This window comes from Lithobates pipiens, unplaced genomic scaffold (genome assembly GCF_037356315.1).
Source record: "Lithobates pipiens isolate NorthernLeopardFrog02 unplaced genomic scaffold, aLitPip1_a1.2 Scaffold_22, whole genome shotgun sequence".
Classification (NCBI taxonomy): domain Eukaryota; kingdom Metazoa; phylum Chordata; class Amphibia; order Anura; family Ranidae; genus Lithobates; species Lithobates pipiens.
In genome coordinates, this window is record NW_027507784.1 from 245,356,403 (window position 1) to 245,379,215 (window position 22,813).

Consider the following 22,813-nt stretch of genomic DNA (forward strand, 5'->3'; position numbering starts at 1 on the left):
TGGGGGTCTCCTGCCAGTCCACGCTTGGAATGTGACCAGGACAGTCGGACGCTGGCTAAACCGCATGGACTCATTATACACCGCTCCAGAGTACAGGGAAGATGCCGCTGGTGTCCCATCTGTGCTGTGAAGGGGGAAGCCCCCATGCCTGACCAATATAATGCTGGCCCATTTTTTTTTTTTTTACTTTTATCTTTTGGGTGGGGGACGTGAGTTTATATGAACCCTTGGACAAACATATTTCCTTGTATACTGCCTGTTGTTTCTTGTATAAATTTGAGTTGACCCCAACCTACTCTCTCACGCACACGCTTTCCAAGGCTCCCACCTTGTCTGGATTAGGAGGGAGGCTTACACCCCACGCATTCCTACTTCCTGATTTGCTGTGGTACAGGACAGAAGATGCTCTTGTGTCCTAGACTCCCAGCGTCTCACATGTATAATGATCACATTGAAGGGGAGCTTGTGTGGCGTAGAGTACCTTACATACTATACTAGGTTTAGGCACATCCACTGTAACTACTGTTGCCAGGTGACTTACTTTTGGCAGGCAGGGGAGGCTTAATGTCCTCTGAGAATTGTTAATCATCCTTCCTACTCACCTAAAACTATTTTGACCTGCTCTAACGCATGGTCCTCTCCCTTGACTTGACTAGCTCTTTGGAGTCTTGGATACACCAAGTTCAGTCCCCCCCGCTCAGTTCAATAAGGTTGACGGGGACTAGGGAGGTACACTCCAGCCTTACCGATAAATCGCTGACCTTCATTGCTGGGATCGGACGTCCCACATCTATTGCAAGGCACATAATTCTATAGACTTGAGCCCTCCCCATTTTATTTTATTTTATTTTATTTTATTCTATTTTGTTTTACATTATTGTATTTTATTGACTTTTATTTTTATTTATTTATTTTTATTTTTATCCTTTCTCTCTTTGACCCCCCTTTTTTTTTCTCTCCCCCTCTCCTCTACCCCCCTTACCCCCCCCCCCCCTCATGCCATCCACTCCCCCCCCCCTTTTTTTTTTTTTGGCACTGTCCATCCTGGGGCAGACTCCAAACAGACTCCAATTGGGTTTAATATGGAACCTGCAGACAGAGGTTTACCCTTAGACTAATACAGTTACCGGAAGCTTACAGCCTTTGAGACACTCTTCATGTTTAAAGGTTATAATTGAAGACGTTGGTTATATATCGTATGTTTGTTTTTTATCCTTTCTGTTATTTGTTCGCTTGTTCTGGCTCAAAGATATACCTATGACCTACAGTTGCTCCCCTTTGTTTGTTTGTTTGTTTGTTTGATTGATACTCCTTCCTTCCTCATGCTCTTCCTCTGACACGGTCCCTAGAGAGCAGAGCCATTCGTGGTTCTTCTGTCCATACTTCTGTCCCCACCCGGGGGACCCATCTGGGCCTTCACTGTCGCACCAGCTCCCCCTTTTACAGGTGGAATAGTATCTCTATCCCCACCTCTGGTACATCCCTAGACCCCGTACCCTTCTTCCCTTAACCCTTCCTACAAATTCTTTTTTTTTTTTTTCTCTCCCCCTTTTCCTGCTCCCCACTCCTCCCCTTTTTTGTTTTCTTCTCTCTCTCTCTCTCTCTTCTCCTCTTTCACATCCCGTCCCTGTCCCTCCCGCAAGCCGTTGACCTCCTCTATCTGGTCTCTCCCCCCTTATCCCTTGTTTGGAACTGAGGAGGAGCCACCTCCCCCCCCCACTGATTCCCCGTCCCGGCTGACCGAGTCCCACATCCATCGATCTACTCCGCCACTCAAGGTTCTCTCCTGCTTAACTGCTCCATAATAACCATGAGAAAAAAGGTTGCGCCTGCTCTGCTCCTGTCGTTGAAGTGTGTGTCCCTGAACGTGAAGGGCCTTAACCTCCCTGAAAAGAGATCTCAAATATTAACCTCCCTGACCAAACATAAAGCCCACTTCATTTTCCTCCAGGAAACTCACTTCCGCTCTGACGCGGTGACTAAATTATCTAATCATATCTACCGTACTGTAGTTCACGCCACTAACCCAGAAGCTAAAACAAAGGGAGTCTCCATCTTAATCTCCAAGCATGCCAACTTTCACCAAACTGACTCCCTTGTTGATCCAGAAGGCAGGTTTGTTTTCCTTAAAGGCACATATGCCTCAAAACCTATAACACTCGCCAACATATACTGCCCTAATGAACGCCAGGTCCCCTTTTTTAGAAAAATTTGTGGCCTTCTCTCCTCTTTTCAATCAGGCCTGGTTTTACTGGGAGGCGACTTCAATGTTCCCCTGAATCCGGTCTTAGACTCCTCTTCGGGGACCTCCTCCTTACCATACCAAGCCCTTAGGCAAATTAAACTGCAATTACAAAACTTAACGCTTCATGACGCCTGGCGCACTATGTTCCCCTCCGAGAGAGATTATACTTTCCACTCAGCACCTCACGCCAAATATTCAAGAATAGACTATTTCTTTCTTTCTCAACCGGACTTGCCTCTCCTTCATCAAACAACTATAGAACCTATGTTCCTTTCCGACCACCACCCCATCACAATCACCCTTATGTACCCCGAGTCCTGCACCAGAACTAAAACCTGGAGATTTAACCCCTCTCTAATTAATGACCCAGTGACCTTAGACTATTTGAAAACATGCTTGTGCCTATATTTCGAGGAGAATAATACCCCTGATATTTCCGCTGTCTCCCTGTGGGAAGCACACAAATGCGTAATTCGCGGCGAGCTTATCGCATTAGCAGGGAAAGCGAAGAGGATTCACCAAGAAACCGTTTCCTCCCTGATCAGGAATATTAAGCATCTAGAAACATCCCACAAACAGTCGCACGCACAGTCCACACTGCAAGATTTGTTACATACCCGTTCCCTCCTCTTGGAGGAATTAGGCAAACAAACTAGGAGACGCTATATACTCGGTCAGAGAGTCTTCTATGAACATGGGAACAAAAGCGGGCGCCTTTTGGCCCGCACTATCCAAGCTTCCAAGTCCTCATCTATAATTCATCACTTGCGAAACTCCCACGGAACGCTTTTGTCCAGGAACGATGATATAGCTAAAGAATTTGAGAACTTTTACTCTAAATTATATAACTTGCACCAGAATCGCCCTGACTTGACTCCATCGGCCACCCGCACTGCCTGCATTAAAGAATTTCTCTCACAATACTCTCCGAACCCCATATCCCCCCAACAAGCCCAGGACATGGAGATCCCCCTTACTCTAGAAGAACTGGAGCTAGCAATCGCACAGATGAAAACTGGTAAGAGTCCAGGCCCAGGTGGCTTCACTCTCCAGTATTATAAGTCGTTCCTCGACTCCCTTGCCCCTAAACTTCTTTCCACTTTCAATTCACTCGCTGACTCCCAGGTATGGCCTAAAGAAATGCTCATGGCACATGTAGCTGTAATTCCAAAGGAGGGCAAGGACCCTACCCAGGTTTCCAACTACAGGCCTATCTCACTTTTAAATGTGGACATTAAAATCTACGCTAAAATCTTGGCCAACCGATTGCTCCCTTTGATTCCTGAACTTATCTCCCTAGACCAGGTGGGGTTTGTCCCTGGCAGGGAAGCCAGGGACAACACCATTCGCACCCTGAACCTCCACCACTGGCTCACATCCTCCAGGTCACGTGGCTTTTTCCTCTCCCTTGACGCAGAGAAGGCGTTCGATAGAGTGGCCTGGGACTATTTGCGAGAAGTGCTAGGGGCAATAGGTCTGGCACCCCGCATGCTTTCGCACATACTGACCTTATACTCAAACCCCTCAGCCAAAGTGCGGGTAAATGGCCATCTATCGGACGCCTTCTCTATCAGTAATGGCACTCGTCAGGGCTGTCCTCTGTCCCCCTTAATTTACATTTTAACTCTGGAGCCCCTTGTCAACAGAATAAGAGCCAACCCTGACATTGGGGGTCTGACGGTTGGGGGGCGAGAATTCAAGGTTGCCGCCTTTGCAGACGACATCCTGCTGTCCTTGAAATCGCCTCGCATCTCACTGCCCAATTTACTGAAAGATCTTGAGCTGTTTGGTAGTTTGGCCAACCTCAAGATCAATTATTCGAAATCCCAGGCTCTGAATGTATCTCTTTCCACTCAGGAGGTGCTTCATTGCCAAGAGGCTTTCCCTTTCCGATGGGAGAAGGAGGCAATCACGTACTTGGGAATCAGAATCACCTCCCGCCTGTCAGACCTCTACATGTCTAATTTTCACACAGCCCTCTCCAGGATTCAAACTCAATTCAAGGAGTGGATGGGCTTGAACGTGTCCTGGTTTGGTCGTTCTGCTCTAATCAAAATGATCATTCTTCCGAGACTACTTTACCTTATGCACACCATCCCCATTCACCTCACCCCAAATTTTTTCTCTACCTATCGCAAAGCTTGCTCTGCTTTTATCTGGAAAAACTCCCCACCTCGCATAAAGTACTCTCGTCTCACACTTCTGAAAAAAGAGGGAGGCATAGGCCTACCAGACCTATACAAATATTACCTGGCGTGTCACCTCTCTAGGATAGTGGACTGGAACGTGCACACCACCAGAAAGACCTGGGTGTCACTGGAAAAATCTCTTGTACCAGGCCCTTTACACTTAATGCCATGGTTGGATCGCAAACACTGGCCAGAGGCGACCGTCACGCATCCTCTAATCTACCCCTCCCTTCTGGCATTTCGTGGAGCGATGGGGTCCGGATTGGCTACTTCAGTGCCGGGCCCCTTAACTTCACTAAGAGAGAACCCGGATTTTCCCCCGGGGGACTCGCGCACCTTCTTGCTCCATGAGTGGCCACACGAAGATGTCCTGGCCATCCACTTCTTCTCAAATGGAACCCCTCTCACCTTCGAGAACCTGGTAAGTATCTCTAAATCGGCGTCTTTCTCCTTCTGGTCATACAGGCAAATTCGCAATTTTCTCTCGACCCGTCCACACCAGTCCGGTTGGTCCAGACAGCTCACGCCCTTCGAGTCTCTGTGTCACCAAAAAACAGTGCAAAGGCACCTAATATCTACGCTATATCACCTTCTCTCATCCTCGTCGTCCCTCCCCCCAGCTCCCTCACAGTTGGCGTGGGACAGAGATTTTCAATCGCCCCTCACCGCGGAAATGTGGGAAACCATCTATGAATATGCCCACAAATGCTCCCTTAATGTAGCCACCCAGGAAAATAGTTACAAAATTGCCACGAGATGGTACAGGACCCCCTCGAGGCTCCATAAATTTTCTCCCTCCATCCCTAACACCTGCTGGAGGTGCGGCAGACAAGAAGGAACTATGCTTCATGTTTGGTGGACCTGCGAGCGCCTCCAACCCTTTTGGAGAGAGGTTAGCGAAATTATCTCACATGTCACCACATACACCTTGGACTACACCCCCGCACAATTTCTCCTGCATCACACATCTCTGTCAAAGAAAAAGTACTACAAGTCGTTGGCTATGCATATGGTGAATGCTGCCAGATTATGCATCCCGATTCACTGGCGTTCCACCCACACTCCAACAATCGGTGAATGGTTTAGGAGAATATCCAAAATAAAAGAAATGGAGGAAATGATCCACATTTCACAGGAGAGAACACACAAATTCTTAACTATCTGGTCGTGCTGGATCCACTTCACGACCTCTGAACGCTTTCGTCAATATGCATCGTGAGGGTTCATGAATTTTGCTCTCATCTGTGGGCTCTTACCAGCTGGGGGGGTTGGGGTGGGGAGGGGCCCCCCCAAGGGGTGTCCGCGGCGGCCCCCGCTTGGCCTTCTCCCTCACTGACCCCTTCCCTCTTCTTTGTTCCCCCCCCCTTTTTTTTTTCTTTCTTATCCTCTATTTGGACCTTTCTATCCTTCCCTTTCCCTTCCCACCCAAACCCACTGCCCCTCCCCCTTCTGAGTTCACTTTTTAATTGAAGGCTGATCATCCCTTCTGCACCGTACTAAAGCCCTGCCTACATGACTTCACGGGTACCCAACTTTCAACATCTCTACTGCTTCCGAACATACTAACTACCTCCCCTCCCCGGCTGGATTTTCAGCCGAGGGGGGGGGAGGGGGGAGGGGAGGAGGGACAATGAACCTTCACCCCGCTTCGACCACAATGCTGATCTGGTTGTATTGTAGGATATTGTATTGTTTCACTCTATTCACGCTATATCCTGTGTGATTTCTGTCTTTACTTGTATTCTATGCCGGTTAACTACCATACGGTGTAATTTGAAGCGAATTGTTACTATTTACCTTTATGCTAAATAAAAACCTTTTTGTGGAAAAAAAATAAAAAAACCTTAGACAAAGGAGTAGCTGTGGACGTGGTATACTTCGATTTTGCAAAAGAGTTTGACACAGTTCTCCACACATGGCTAATGTGTAAGATAAAGTCTACTGGCCTGGAAAAATCCATTTGTAAATAGATAGCAAACTGGCTAAAAGACCAAATTTAGAGATTAGTGGTTAATGATTCTTACTCTGGATGGTCTAAGGTTATTAATGATGTTGATGCACCCCAAGGTTCAGTGTTCGGACACTTATTTTTAATATATGTATGAATGATATAGGGTCTGGGATTAAAAGTACCATTTCAGTCAGACAAGCTATGCAGTGGAATACCATCCTTGCAGAATGGCTCCAGCTTACAAGCCAACCTCAATGCATTGTTTAATTGGAAAATGATGTGGCAAATGAGGTTTATTGCTGATAAATGTAAAGTGATGTACTTGGGGGCTAAGAATATTCATGCATCATACATACTAGGGGGGGTGGGGGGGTACTACTGGGGGGGGGGGGATCAATGATGGAGAAGGATCTGGGTGTTCTGGTAGATCATAAGATTAATAATTGCATGCAATGTCAAGCCGCGGTTTCAAAAGCAAACAAAATCCTTTGTTAAGAGAGGTATAGACTCCAGAGAGCCAGAGAGAGAGAGGAATCATTTTGCCCCTGTACAAATCATTAGTAAGACCTCATCTGGAATATGTAGGTCTGTTTTTGGCACCGGTTTACAAAAAAAGAAAGATTAGAGTAGTTGAATGTATTCTCTCTATTGAGAAGAGGAGATTAAAAGAGGATATGATCAACAGGTCTAAATACATAAGTGGTCCATATAGTGAACTTGGTGTTGAGTTATTCACTTTAAAGTGGATGTAAACCAGATTCACTAAATTTGAGCTGGGCATATATATATGCAGTGTCTTCTTCTCTCTCTGTAAAGCCCTAAGCCCGTGGCTTTTTCCTGGTCAGTCCTTCTGTTATCAGCATAACTTCTGACAAGTTCTTTGATGACTATAATAAAACCTGGCTGAATTTTGTGTCAGGGTGGGTGTCAGTGGCGTAACTAGAACCTTCAGGGCCCCGATGCAAAAAATTATGGAGGCCCCCCTGACCTCCGGGCCAGGGCCTTTCCCACTGATCCCAGGGGCAGCAGGACACGGATAGAAGGGGAAACAAATCCCCTCCATTTTCCTCATGCAGCCACTGAATGCCTATCAGAGGGAGAGGAGGAGAAGTAGAATTTTAGTGGCTGCAGGAGAAAAATTGAGGGGGATTTTTTCCTTTAAATGCCCCCCCCCCCATCCAGGTGGTCAGGGGCAACATGTGTGCTATTGCAATTGTAACCCCTGTAGTTATGTCCCTGGGATGAGTGGGTGGCAGCGGTGTTGGTGGGGGATGGGATCAGTGGCGGTTGGGGAGGGATAGGATCAATGTCATCGGTGGTGGGGAATGGGATGCGTGGCGGCGGCGAGGGAGAGATGGGATGAGTGGCATCATGGGGGGGATGTGATCAGTGGCAGCAGTGGTGGTTGGGTAGGGATGGGATCAGTGACAGCGGTGGTGGTGGGGGGATGGGATAAGTGGCAGCGGTGAGGGGGATGGGATCAGTGGCAAGGGTTGTGGTTGGGGGGGTGGGATCAGTGGTAGGGGGGATTGAATGGGATGAGTGGCAGAGGTAGTGGGGGAATGGGATCAGTGCCAAGGGTGATGGTTGGGGGAGGGTGGAATGGTGGTAGTGGAAGGGGGGGATTGGATGGGATGAGTGGCAGTGGTGGTGGGAGGATGTGATCCATGGCGAGGATGGTGGTTGGGGGCGGTGGGATGGGATTGAGTGGTGGGGAGGGGAATGGTATCAGTGGCAAGGATAGGGTTAGTGGCAGGCGTGGTCATGGTGGGGTGGATCAGTGGCAGCAGTGGCAGTAGTGGTGGTGTGGGGGGTATCAGTGGCAGTAGTGGTGGTGTGGGGATCAGTAGCAGTAGTGGTGGTGTGGGGATCAGTGGCAGTAGTGGTGTGGGGGATCAGTACAGAAGTGGTGGTGTGGGGATCAGTGGCAGTAGTGGTGTGGGGGGATCAGTACAGTAGTGGTGGTGTGGGGATCAGTGGCAGTAGTGGTGTGGGGGGGATCAGTACAGAAGTGGTGGTGTGGGGATCAGTGGCAGTAGTGGTGTGGGGGGGATCAGTACAGTAGTGGTGGTGTGGGGATCAGTGGCAGTAGTGGTGTGGGGGGATCAGTACAGTAGTGGTGGTGTGGGGATCAGTGGCAGTAGTGGTGTGGGGGGATCAGTACAGTAGTGGTGGTGTGGGGATCAGTGGCAGTAGTGGTGTGGGGGGATCAGTAAAGTAGTGGTGGTGTGGGGATCAGTGGCAGTAGTGGTGTGGGGGGGATCAGTACAGTAGTGGTGGTGTGGGGATCAGTGGCAGTAGTGGTGTGGGGGGATCAGTACAGTAGTGGTGGTGTGGGGATCAGTGGCAGTAGTGGTGTGGGGGGGATCAGTACAGTAGTGGTGGTGTGAGGATCAGTGGCAGTAATGGTGTGGGGGGGGGGATCAGTGCAGTAGTGGTGGTGTGGGGGGTATCAGCGGCAGTAGTGGGGGTGGTGTGGGGGATCAGTGGCAGTGTTGATATTGAGGGATGGGTGCCCCTCACTTGCAGATCACTCTGTTCCCCTTCCTTGCTGGGTCTTGCTTAGGTGAGCAGAGGGGATGGGCGGGGCCTGTGAGTGCAGGCAGGGCCAAAGAAGATGGGCGGAGCGGGTGGGGACTGTGTCCGTGAGTTCAGGCAGAGAGTATGGGTGGAAGGGATGGGCGAAGTGGGCGGGGACTGTGCCCCTAAGTGTGGGATGAGAGGATGGGTGGAGAGGATGGGCAAAGCCTTGCAGTGTGCCCCTGAATGCGCTCGGGGAGGATGGGCAGATCGGCCGGAGAGGATGGGTGGAGCGGACTCCCCGTGAATGACTGTACACCGTGAGTGTACTGTACTATCTCCCAGGCGGCGACGGGCCCCCCTAAAGTGGCGGAACCAGAGGGCCCAGTCGCCAATGCGACTGGTGCGACCCTGGTAATTCCGCCACTGGTGGGTGTTATAAATAGAATAGCAGAGAGTTGGTATATTCACAGCACAGATCTGCACGTCTCTACCCAAGCAAAGAATCCACACCCACAAGTGAATCAGGAAGAGAAAATTCTAACAGGATGTACACTTTATAAACAGTATATAAAAGCTGAAGACAGCAGATATACATGTACAACTTATGTAGGAGGATTTGTTTAATCTCTGTGTATCATCTAAAGCTCGTCACTTCACAGGGCATATGTGAGGATATAAATCCACTTTAAGGTCATCACATAGGACAACTGGGAACTCTTTATGTCTAGAAGTAGGTACTAAGGAGGAAGTACTGTCAATACCATCTGCTGGGAGAAAGTTGGTAGGTACTTAGGTGTGACTTGTGGCACAAGCCACATTAAAGCATAATGCAGGTTCAGAATATGTTCCTAAAGTAGCTATTTATTATACGTAATATTAATAATAGAATATCTGACCAAAATGAATTTCTAGTCAGGAAGATATAATTATTTTCCTTTCTCTTTTTAAGGCTAATTTTCTTGAGTGTTTTTATAAAATTATGGCACAAGACCAAGAATTAAAGATCAAAGCAAATAAGCACTTAAACCTGAATCTATAGCTTGTATCAAAGACAGATATGTATATATGCATACGTTCAAATATAAATTACTCATGACATACAATACATCTGTAACAAGTTAAATTAGCTAATCTCATCCAAAGATTTACACAAGATTTACTTGTATTAGTTCCTAAAGGCACAGGAGAAGAATACATAGTGCACAAAAGTAACAATATAAATCAACCAAATAAAATTCAACTTTCAGAGACACAGTACAATAATCTTGCTCTTTGCTTTCCAACAATCTGAAGTTCATATATATTACTGTCATTTTTATACTGTTCTCTGAAGCCAATGTTTTTCTACCAACTCCTCTTATATTTCCCAGTGGACTCACAAGGTTGAAAGTGCTTGGAATCTTCCTCCATTCACATATTGGAGGTCCTCAAAATTAAATTAACTGGGTTCAAGGTAGCTGCAATTTGTATGTAAATATGTCCAGAAAATAAATAAATAAATAAATTCTTACCCTAGATAGAAATCATTCTCAGGTACCCATTACACGTGAAAATTAGAGCCATAGGAGAATTACAATTTATTAGCATGTCAATAAATAGGAATGCAATACATCACTGTATTTTATATATGGATGTGTGTATATGTTATAATTTAATTACTGAGGCTATAACTAGAATACCTTAACTGCCTGTACCATTGGTTATAAATATTTATTAAGAATTAGTAAACCAGCAGACATAAAGATACATCTTGTTCAAATAATAAAATGTTACATTTAAAGGGACCCAGGGGACACAACCAATCTACTATACTGGCTCTCGTTTTCATCCTGGCATTCATCTTGGGCAGCTGTCTGAATCTCTTGCTAAAATCTATTGCTGCTAGCATCCTGTTTTTCTGAACAGTCTAGAATCTAAACTTTCAAAAATGCAGAAGTATGTTTACAGCGCAGACTTGTTTTGAAAGCACAAATCCCATATGTGTTTAAGAAATTACTCTTTCCCTTTTGGTGTACTCCATTCAATGGGATGAATCCACTCCCTGATGTTGCAGTAACTTTTATCTTGCTGTGTGATGGGGAGGTAAACCTCAGCTATATTTTCCCAAAACAAAAAGTTAATTTATTAAAGTGTGAAACCTTGTTCATGAAATAGTAAATTCAAATCTCTTCTAAAAAACACTAAATGTGCGATATGATCAGATCAAGTGTGTGTGTTGTAGGTCTCATAAAGTGCACCTGTGCCCAGATCATAGACACTGAAGTAATACCCCCAAACAAACAGTAAAAGAGATTTAAAACAACCCTCACTGACTGCTGTAGCTGCAGACACTGTGGAGAAATATATTTTCAAATTTAATAGAGGCACTGGAATCTCAGACGCTCCCCTATTACTTCCTCAGACAGTATACAGTAGGGGCTTGCCAAACTTCTAATATATACTGACAGCAGATGCTGTAGGTTGTTAGAAACTGACTTGACCCGAACTTCAGAGTGATGAAGAAAATGTGTATGTATGTATATATATGAAAATTTACATGAAACACATTTACAATACCTTTAGTAAATTTCCTTTTTAAGATCACATGCATTAAAAAGTAAAGGATTGTGTCCGATATAGACATTTGTGGCAACATGTTTACTGCAAAATCAGCGGGAAGTCTTGAACAAGTTATCTGCAAAATAGTCTTTATTCTGGTATATATTGACTATAAACAAAATATAATACATTTTTCAGAGTAGCTTTTTCAGCGAGGCAAAACTCCCAAAAAATTAATTTGCTATGAAAAAATAGCATGTAAAACCTTAAAGTTGTCTACCTTTGACCTTTTTATTGTGACTGGCAGCTAAAACCCCAAAGAATGGGTCAACCAGTATCTGCACACCACGTGGGCATTGTACAATAAGTGCATATTGATTGATTTGTGTGAAAGTTATAGTACCTATAAACTATGGTACATATACTGGAATTAAAAAAAAAAATTCTACTAATGGCGGTGATCAGCAACTTATCAATGGGACTGCAATAGTGCAGCGAGAAATCTGACACTAACAGATGCTAGGGGGAATTGACTAACTGCCACAGACATCACCAGTGACATTACTATAGTTATCAGTGATAATACTATACACTGTCACTGTACTAATGACACTGGTTGGGAAGGGGTTAACATCTAAGGATATCAAAGGGATAATGAGTGCCTAATTATGTGTGTGCAAAGTGAGCTGCTTTTTGCTAAAGATCTCTCAGTTTCTCATCACTGCTTTGTAAGGATAAGAAGCTAAAAAATCGCTCCCTATGTACAGAGTACAACCACAGTGGGTGCCAGGCACGGGGGCACATGCCAGCAATACATTTGCCAAGTCACCATGTGGTTAAGTGACAATTAGTGATCTGTGAATTGGGCCATTTGTTGAACCCCACCCAAAATCAGCAAACCGTTAACATAACCACTTGCCGACCAGTGCACGACGATGTACGTTCTATTTTTGAAGAGGGATATCTCGGTAACGGCAGCAGCTGCTGCCACAACCGAGATATCCATCTCTTCAGGCGCCGGTCGGCTGTACGATAACGATGGTCTCCGCAGCGGATTCGCCACGAGATCACCGCTATCAGCGGCGGGAGAGGTGCCACCCCCCTCCCGCCGCCCTCCCGCACCTTCCGCCGCTTACCGGAGCCGTCGGTAGCGGCGGAGGCGATCGGGTCCTTTCGTTAGCTGGGTATGGAGACGAGTGAGGCTAAGATGGCCCCCACTCGTCTCTATACCATAGGAGGGCGGAAGCGACGTCAAAACGTCACTTCCACCCATACCTCTTAACCACTTGAGGACCGCCGTATTGCCATTGTACGTCAGCACAATGGCACAGGCAGGCATAATCACGTACATCTACGTGATTGCCTTCCAGCGGGTGGGGGGTCCGATCGGACCCCCTCCCGCTGGTTACGGCGGTCCGATTCGGTCCAGGAGCGCTCCGTGATGAGGGGATGGCCGTTGGTTTTCGGCCACCCCCTCTGGATCGCTCCTGGCCAATGAGAAGCTTCCTCCCCTGTGTATTGTTTACACAGGAAGGAGGAAGTGATGTCATTCTCCTCGGGGCGGTCTTTTTGACCGGACTACGAGGAGAAGAGTAAAAGTAAGTCTGCACGAACACTACACTGACATGTAGGTACACACAGGCACACAAACCCCCCCGATCCCCCCCCCCCGATCGCCCCCCGATCCCCCCCCCGCCCCCCCTCCCCCCCCAGTCACAGTGTCACTGATTGCATTGATCATTTCTTTACTGATCAATGCATTCAGTGTCAGTTGTGACAGTAAAAACTGTCAGGACAGTTAGTGTTAGGTCCAGGGTAGCCCCCTATCACCCCCCAATAAAGATTTAACCCCCTGATTGCCCCTAGAGTTAACCCTTTCACCTCCTTTTGCCAGTGTCACTAAGCGATCATTTTTCTGATCGCTGCATGTGTCGCTAGTGTCGCTAGGTAGCTAGTTATTTTTTTAGGTTCACCGCCAGGTTTTTATATCGCTAGGTACCCCGATATACTACCCAATAATGTTTTTAACCCCCTGATTGCCGCTAGTTAACCCTTTCACCCCCTTTTGCCAGTGTCACTAAGCGATCGTTTTTCTGATCGCTGCATTAGTGTCGCTACAGTCGCTAGGTAGCTAGTTATTTTTTTAGGTTCACCGCCAGGTTTTTATAGCGCTAGGTACCCCGATATACTACCCAATAATGTTTTTAACCCCCTGATTGCCGCTAGTTAACCCTTTCACCCCCTTTTGCCAGTGTCACTAAGCGATCATTTTTCTGATCGCTGCATGTGTCGCTAGGTAGCTAGTTATTTTTTTAGGTTCACCGCCAGGTTTTTATATCGCTAGGTACCCCGATATACTACCCAATAATGTTTTTAACCCCCTGATTGCCGCTAGTTAACCCTTTCACCCCCTTTTGCCAGTGTCACTAAGCGATCGTTTTTCTGATCGCTGCATTAGTGTCGCTACAGTCGCTAGGTAGCTAGTTATTTTTTTAGGTTCACCGCCAGGTTTTTATAGCGCTAGGTACCCCGATATACTACCCAATAATGGTTTTAACCCCCTGATTTCCGCTAGTTAACCCTTTCACCCCCTTTTGCCAGTGTCACTAAGCGATAATTTTTCTGAACGCTGCATCAGTGTCGCTAGTGTCGCTAGGTAGCTAGTTAACTAGGCTCCCAAAAAGTCCCCCACATGTGGTATCCCCGTACTCGGGAGAAGCAGCAGAATTTATTTTGGGGTGTAATTTGACTTCTGCCCATAGCATGTGTGAGCAATATATCATTTAGTGACAACTTTGTGCAAAAAAAAAAAAGTTTGTAATATTCCCGCAACTTTTGGCAAAATATAAAATATTCCATGGACTCAACATGCCTCTCAGTAAATAGCTTGGGGTGTCTACTTTCCAAAATGGGGTCATTTGGGGGGGTTTTGTGCTATTTTGGCATTTTATGGCCTTCGAAACTGTGATAGGTAGTGAGGAGTTAAATCAAAAATTTGCACCCTTAGAAATCCTGAAGGTGGTGATTGGTTTTCGGGGTGCCGTGCGCGACTAGACTCCCAAAAAGTCCCACACATGTGGTATCCCCGTACTCGGGAGAAGCAGCAGAATGTATTTTGGGGTGTCATTTCACATATAACCATGGCATGTGTGAGCAATATATCATTTAGTGACAACTTTTTGTAAAAAAACATTTTTTTTTTTTTTTTGTCATTATTCAATCCCTTAGGACAAAAAAAATAAATATTCAATGGGCTCAACATACCCATCAGCAATTTCCTTGGGGTGTCTACTTTCCAAAATGGGGTCATTTGGGGGGGATTTGTACTGCCCTGCCATTTTAGCACCTCAAGAAATGAGATCGGCAGTCATAAATTAAAAGCTGTGTAAATTCCAGAAAATGTACTCTAGTTTGTAGACGCTATAACTTTTGCGCAAACCAAAAAATATACGCTTATTGACATTTTTTTTACTAAAGACATGTGGCTGAATAAATTTTGCCCTCAATGTATGACTAAAATTTAGTTTATTCGATTTTTCTTATAACAAAAAGAAGAAAATATCTTTTTTTTTCAAAATTTTCGCTCTTTTTCCATTTATATCGCAAAAAAAAAAAATCGCAGAGGCAATCAAATACCATCAAAAGAAATCTCTATTTGTGGGAAGAAAAGGACGCAAATTTCGTTTGGGTGCAATATTGCATGACCGCGCAATTACCAGTTAAAGCAGCGCAGTGCGAAATTGCAAAAAGACCTCTGGTCCTTAAGGTGTTTATTGGTCCGGAGCTGAAGTGGTTAAAGGTATATTTTTTTTAAATGTCATTTTTTTTTTTTTTTTTTTGCATTTTAGTCCAAATATGTGATCTGAGGACTTTTTGACCCCAGATCTCGTATTTAAGAGGACCTGTCATGCTTTTTTCTATTACAAGGGATGTTTACATTCCTTGTAATAGGAATAAAAGTGATCCATTTTTTTTTTAAAACAGTGTAAAAATAAATAAAATCAATTAAAATAAATAAGAAAAAAAAAGGTTTTTAAACACACCCTGTCACATTGAGCTTGCGCACAGAAGCGAGCGCATACGTGAGTAGCACCCACATATGAAAATGCAAATGCAAAAAATGCAACCTGTAGAATTTTTTAAATGTCGCTTATGGAGATTTTTGAGGCTAAAAGTTTGACGCCATTCCACGAGCAGGCGAAATTTTGAAGCGTGACATGTTGGGTATCAATTTACTCGACGTACCATTATCTTTCACAATATAAAAAAAATTGGGCTAATTTTACTGTTGTCTTATTTCTTTATTCAAAAAAGTGAATTTTTTCCAAAAAAAGTGCGCTTGTAAGACCGCTGCGCAAATACGGTGTGAAAAAAAGTATTTCAATGACCACCATTTTATTCTCTAAGGTGTTAGAAAAAAACAATATAAAATGTTTGGGGGTTCTAAGTAATTTTCTAGCAAAAAAAACTGTTTTAAACATGTAAACACCGAGTCTGAAAAAGAGGCCTGGTCCTTAAGTAGTTAACACTCGAAAAAAGTGTACAGAAGTCAAATCTTTATTTATTTTTTTATCATTTTTCAAGGCACATTTGTAAGTTTTGTGGAAAAAGGGCATATGAACAGTAGCTGGGCAATGGCATAGGGGATGTATACCAATGCAAAAAATGAATAAATAAAAATAATAAGGCTTAAAGGGCATTATTAAATATACACAACTCCATTGGGCACTTCTCCAAATTACCACGTAATCTTGAAGCTCCAACTGAGACCTGCCCCATTCAATAACACACCATCATGACAGCCGATTTTTCCAACAGCCACCAAACAGCTGCCGGCATCAGCAATAAGACTAATCGCATAGGATAAAAACATAAAAGAGATGCAGCGCTAAAAAATATATGTGAATCCCAGATGAATGTCTAGGAGTATGTGCTCAATAAAAAGTGCTGTATATAGTCAGTGGCGTTGCTGGGGGGGGGGGGTATGCAGGGGGTGTGGCCTCAGACTAGTGACACCATCCCAAGTGCAGCGGAGGGTCCTCTGGAGGCAGGGCTCTTCAGTAGCAATGTGCCAGCACCGCGCTATCCCTGCCTGAGTGAGACTCCTCACTCTCACTGCCGCTGCAGCTGCCTGACAGCCTGAGCAAACAATTCTCCGTGCGGCTGCACACTGAAGCCTCCTTTGCCCGTCGACCAAGGTGCATGAGGGGGGTCTGCATTGATTCGGGGGGTGGTCTGCACCTATTGGGGGTTATCCTGATGGGGGTCTGCACTTATTGGGGGGCGGGGTTATCCTGAGAGGGGTCTGCACTTATTGGGAAGCAGGGTTTTCCTGAGGGGGTCTGCACTTCTTAGGGGAGGAGTTATCCTGAGAGGGGTCTGCACTTATTGGGGGCGGGGTTATCATGAGGGGGGTCTGCACTTATTTGGTGGTTTATCTTGAGGGAGGTCTGCACTTATTGGGGGGTATCTGGAGAGAGGTCTGCACTTATTAGGGGGTGGGTTATCCTGCGGGATCTGCACTTATCGGGGAGGATTTATTCTGATGGGGGCCTGCACTGATGGGGGGTTATCCCGAGGAGGAGATCTGCACTGATGGAGGGGTTGGTTTATCCTGAGGGGGGTCTGCACTAATGGAGGTAGTTGGTTTATCCTGAGGGGGGTCTGCACTGATGGAGGGGGGTAGTTTATCCCGAGGGGGAGATCTACACTGATGGAGGGGGTGATTTATCCTGGGGGGGTCTGCACTAATGGAGGGGGGTGGTTTATTCTGAGGGAGGTCTGCACTGATAGAGGGGGTGGTTTATCCTGAGGGGGATCTGTACTGAGGAGTGACAATAGTTGGTGAGCGGGGGGTAACACCATGTTTTACTGCACCGGATGACATCAACCTTAGTGACGCCACTGTATATAGTGTTAAATACATATGTGTTCAAGGAAGTGGAAAAAAAATATGAAATATGCCAAGTAACACAGCAAATTGTGATATACAGTCCTATGTGCATAAATATACAAGAAATGGTCCTGAAAATGAAACACAAACTTTCATACATAAATTGGCCAGAGTAAATAACGCATTGAATAGTTTGTAAAAAAAACTTTCCAAAATTCAAAAGACATGAATAGCCACATGAGAGTCCTAGAACAAGTTCAAACTGACCTGCTCAGTCCCTTGAACATAATCACAGGATGCTGACGTTCATGAAGTGTGATGGTGAAGCTGAAATATACAGAGTGCTATTCACACACAGCACCCGGGGGTGTGCATCCAACACCAGGGAAGGGGGATGGGTACTCTTACCCCAAGCTATGGACACACATGCCAGTGGTGGTGGGTCAAACAGACATGAATAATCGTCAGGAACTCTATCTCCGACCCAAACTCCTGCAGAAGAATTCCTGCATACATAAAGCCAAGGATGACCCAAAGACTTCAGTGGCAATGGATGTTCCTGGTGAAAATGGTGCTCCTTACATCTGAGAAACAGTGTAGATCATAGGAAAAAAAGAAAGCCTCCACATTATATGAATCCAATGTTTAAAAAAATGTATTCAAGTAAAAAAAATATATAAAACAGTACAACCATTACATCAGATGTGTACAAATCGTTATCACAAAGTAGGTAAAAAGACAAGCGTGGTGTGTAGAGCTGAGCAGCCTAAGTACCCGACATGTTTCGCACAAAAGTACTTCAACTGGGGCATAGACATTCCAAACTATATCTTTAAAATAACAAAAGGTTGTTAACATCCTTGCAATGTACATTGATCCCTCAGAGGGGAATGTTTTTTTTTTCTCAACAAAAGTGGAATTGCTCTATAATCACTTCAGCTCCAGAAGGATTTACCCCCTTAACCTCCCTGGCGGTATGATTATGTCAGGAATTTTGTACCAAAAGCGGTACAATTTTTTGCATGGATTTTGGTGTTATGTATTATAGGTCTGCAATTCTTAGTAATTACTTACTTAAACCTGACCAAACAAGACTCTAGTAGACATCCCAGATGTGATAAAGTTTGAAACACAAAATCATGAATAATAATCTAATAAATAATATAATTTTATTCAATAATGTAATGCAAAATAATGAAATTTGTCAAACAAAGAAGATTCAATAAACGTCCTGAGTGGGATACATTTAGAAACAAGGTACAGCACACAGCCCGACGTCACAATCCGAACAATGGAACTTGCTTTCTTTTCAGACTTTCTTTCCATTGCTATCTCTCTTTGAACAGCAAACCATGCACATCCTGGTAGGTGCTGCCTTTTTTGTGGTTGGTAGTATGTAGTCCATAAAGTGACGACCTGTTAGCCCTCGTACACACGATCGGAGAATCCGTCGGAATGTGTCCTATCGGACCGTGTTGTTGGATAATCCGACTGTGTGTGGTATGCATTGGACTGATTCCGTCGGAATATCTGTCGGACCCAATTTTCCAACTTGTTGGAAATATTTTCCGACCAACTGGGCCGATCGGACATACTCCGATCATGTGTAGCCTACTCCAATGGATAAGGTGCCATGCATGCTCACATTCAAATTCCGACACAGAAGCGCTCGTTCAGGTAAAACTACTGCTCGTAAGCGATATAGCACATTCGTCACGCTGCAATGTTAAAAATTCTTTCATCAAGCGCATTCTCTTGTTCTTTACAATGCTGCATGAACGAACTTTTTTTGATGCTCATAGTCACACACACTTCTCCCGAACGTATTTCATTACTCTTTTTTAAGCATTTCATCAATACAATTTTAGTTTGCGTCACATCTACACAATTTTAGATTTGGTTTATTCTTTTTCAGATGCTTTTTTTTGGGGATTCCCTAAAAATCTCATTTAAAGACAGTTTGCTAATTTCTCCTTTTTTTGGTCTATAAACTTACCACAACAACATTATTCTATTTTTTATATTTTGTTTTTCTTTTTTAATCTACAGTAGTAGTAATGGACGAACTTCCGACGGGACGTTTCGCGAACGCGGACCGCGAACGCGGCCGATAGTTCACGAACCGGAACGTTCGCGGCGGGCCCCATTGACTTCAATGGGAGGCGAACTTTGCAAACCTACAGGTCAAATTTGCAGCCACAAAATAATTAATAGCTGTGCAAACATAGTCCCACCACATGGCCAATGACATAACACATGTATGAGGTGAATCTGGGATCGACAACTACAAACATTCTTTTTTTATATGGGAAATTGTTGTGACAATTCAGGACTGTGGAGCGCATGAAGGCAATGGAGGAGAGGGAAGGTCATGGTAGGCAAAGAAGAGGGTGCAGGAGATGATCACCAGCAGCGTGACATACAGCAATGACACCTGCACCGTGATAGAGTCATCTGACACCAGCACCGTGATAGAGAGCACTGACATCAGCAGCATGACATACAGCAATGACACCTGCACCGTGATAGAGTGATCTGAAAACAGCACCGTGATAGAGAGAACTGACAACAGCAGCGTGACATACAGCAATGACACCTGCGCCGTGATAGAGTGATCTGACACCAGCACCGTGACAGAGAGCACTGACATCAGCAGCGTGACATAAAGCACTAACACCAGCACCGTGATATACAGCACTGACAGCAGCACCGTGATAGAGAGCACTGACATCAGCACCGTGACATACAGCAATGACACCTGCACCGTGATATACAGCACTGACAGCAGCACCGTGATAGAGAGTACTGACATCAGCACCGTGATATACAGCACTGACACCTGCACCGTAAGCAGCCCCAGGAGGAAGTCAGCATAGCACAGGCATGGTGGGAGCCCCTCATAATGAGCATAGCACAGGGATGGTGGGAGTCCCTCATAATGAGCATAGCACAGGGATGGTGGGAGCCCCTCATAATGAGCATAGCACAGGGATGGTGGGAGCCCCTCATAATATGCACAACAGAGGTACAGCCCCAGGAGGAAGTCAGCACAGCACAGGGATGGTGGGAGCCCCTCATAATAAGCAGCCCCAGGAGGAAGTCAGCACAGCACAGGGATGGTGGGAGCCCCTCATGATAAGCATAGCACAGGGATGGTGGGAGCCCCTCCTAATATGCACAGCAGAGGTACAGCCCCAGGAGGAAGTCAGCACAGCACAGGGATGGTGGGAGCCCCTCATAATAAGCAGCCCCAGGAGGAAGTCAGCACAGCACAGGGATGGTGGGAGCCCCTCATAATAAGCAGCCCCAGGAGGAAGTCAGCACAGCACAGGGATGGTGGGAGCCCCTCATAATAAGCATAGCACAGGGATGGTGGGAGCCCCTCATAATATGCACAGCAGAGGTACAGCCCCAGGGAGAAGTCAGCACAGCACAGGGATGGTGGGAGCCCCTCATAATAAGCAGCCCCAGGAGGAAGTCAGCACAGCACAGGGATGATGGGAGTCCCTCATAATAAGCAGCCCCAGGAGGAAGTCAGCACAGCACAGGGATGGTGGGAGCCTCTCATAATAAGCATAGCACAGGGATGGTGGGAGCCCCTCATAATATGCACAGCAGAGGTACAGCCCCAGGAGGAAGTCAGCACAGCACAGGGATGGTGGGAGCCCCTCATAATATGCAGCCCCAGGAGAAATATGACACCGCTCAACCTCTTCAAAGAGGAGAGTACGGGCATATAGTACGGTGTGCTTTTTTTGGACAAGGAAGTGAGCCAAATGAAGAAAGAAGGTCTGTGTGCTCGATGTAAAAAATTGTTTATAGACATATACATGGTCTACTGGTCACATGTGTTGAATTCCTCCGAGATCCATGCCTCATTAATTTTTAGAAATGTGAGGTAGTTAACACTGTCGTGAGTTGGGCGAGTACGCTTATCGGTCACGATCCCCCCTGCTGCGCTGAACGTCCTTTCAGACAGGACACTGGACGAGGGGCAAGCCAACAGTTCGATTGCAAATTGGGCAAGCTCTGGCCAGAGGTCAAGCCTGCCCACCCAGTAGTCCAGGGGTTCATCACTCCTCAGAGCGTCCACATCGGCCGTTAACCCGATGTAGTCGGACAGAAAAATAAAGCTGCGCTAAAACGCATAAAGTGCCAAAATGATATTGTGACATATTAAATTCTAATATCAAATACATAACAGTGTATATAACCATAAAAATGTGCAAAAAAATACTCAAAAATTAAAACACATAAAAAGTCCAAAGAGGAAGAGAAACGCAAAGAAATAAATTCAGTCCATTGAAGTGACTCTTTACAACACCCTTCAGATGTATAGCAGGTGCGCCCAGAGAGAGAGGTTCATCCACCACCAAATTCAGTAAGGCTTACCAGCTGACAAGATCTCTTTTTAGGGAGATCATACAAGCTTGAAAACAAAACGATCGCTCCTGGTCTCTCCAATAGGTTCTGCTGGCGTCTCCAACTCCTATATCTCCTTCCAGCTGACAAGATCTCTTTTTAGGGAGATCATACAAGCTTGAAAACAAAACGATCGCTCCTGGTCTCTCCAATAGGTTCTGCTGGCGTCTCCAACTCCTATATCTCCTTCCTTTATTGTTCTGAACCTTCCGATCCCAGGAGAGGCTTGAACCTGGGTGGGTAGGTTCGGTAGGGGGGTGTAGTCTAATCCACGAGCATGGTGGCCTGGAGTCCGACCAAAAAAAAGGAACAAGATGTAGTCGGACACCTGACAGTCTAGGCGTTCCCTGATGCTGGATCCAGATCACACCTGTCAATGGGTCAGCTGAAAGAACGACCTCATATCCGAAGTCACCAACACATCTTCAAACCGGCCTCTTCTTGCAGGTGCTGTTGGATTGGTACCCGCAACTCCTTCTCTGGGAGTGGGAATTGCTCCTCTGCCAGTGCACGCAAAAGCAGAATGCAGCATTTCTCGAAGCAAGGCCTGGAAGTGACAGCCCTCTGTGACGGCGGTAGCATTTCCACCATTTTGTGTTTGTACCGGGGGTCTAAGTACGTTGCCACCCAGTACTGGTCCTTGACCCTTATGCTTTTTATACGGGGGTCCCTATTAAAACACTGGAGCATGAAGGCCCCCATTTGCACTAAACTGGAAGCGGTGTGGTGGCCTGGCTCCTGCTCATCATCCAGGATAATTTCATCCTCTTCATTCTCCTCTACCCATCCACGCACAACAACAGGGGTCCCAGAAAGGTTTAAAGCATGCTCTTCTTGCTCCTCCTCATCCGCCCCGGCACCATCCTCCTCTGACTCCTCTGACTCCTCTTCAGACTTCTGTTATTGACTTGTCTCAGATAGAGTAGCCCCCCCTGAGAATTCATCCAGCATTGCGACTTCCTCATCTTCCCGCTCCTGCTCCTCCCCAGCTTGATCAATGACACGCCGCAATGCATGCTCCATAAAGAAGGCATAAGGTACCATGACACTGA